The sequence below is a fragment of the Dipodomys spectabilis genome, unplaced genomic scaffold (assembly GCF_019054845.1).
Source record: "Dipodomys spectabilis isolate Male_0828 unplaced genomic scaffold, ASM1905484v1 ptg000074l, whole genome shotgun sequence".
In the NCBI taxonomy this organism is placed as follows: domain Eukaryota; kingdom Metazoa; phylum Chordata; class Mammalia; order Rodentia; family Heteromyidae; genus Dipodomys; species Dipodomys spectabilis.
In genome coordinates, this window is record NW_024870751.1 from 220,078 (window position 1) to 220,656 (window position 579).

Consider the following 579-nt stretch of genomic DNA (forward strand, 5'->3'; position numbering starts at 1 on the left):
CATGCAAGGCAAGCTCTCTACCACTGAGCCACCTTTTAGTCCCTTTTTCTAGGTTCTTATAGTAGTATGTTTCTTTGGGATAAAATGACAATGTTAACTAATTTCAAAAGTTTTGTAAAGGTTATTCTATATAAAGGCCTTTCTAAGGTGAAGATTTAATACGCTGATGTCAAACTAATGTTTAATTCTAACACTTGCATATATTGTTACGCTTGTAATTTTGCAATCAACTTCTTAATAACTGTTTTTCATTTCTGCAACTGAAGAACGAAAAATATGGAATACTTCACATATTTCCATATTATCCTTGTGCAAGTGTCATGTTAATCTCTGTATTGTTGTAATTTGGGTATACGTACTACTGAAGCAGGTAGTATCCTCTAAATTTAAGTAATTAATGATGCAATCTTTATACAGGCTTATATCCTTGGGTGCCTATTTGTAGCAAGGAAACCTTATTGTTCCTAACAATACTATTGATCTTATTTCCCTAAAATAATGTGTATAGTGGAAAAAAATTATATTGTTCAGTCAATTGCTCACATTTGTGTTTTTTTGTCAATGACAATTTTAAGGCTT

General features: G+C 31.1%; 1 non-coding gene across 1 annotated transcript; it reads right to left on the bottom strand.

The window, feature by feature from the left end:
* Positions 1 to 270: 270 nt before the first annotated feature.
* Positions 271 to 377, bottom strand: LOC122110123. Its single transcript, XR_006147825.1, has one exon. It is a non-coding gene; the product is annotated as a U6 spliceosomal RNA (small nuclear RNA).
* Between the last annotated feature and the right edge of the window lie 202 nt (positions 378 to 579).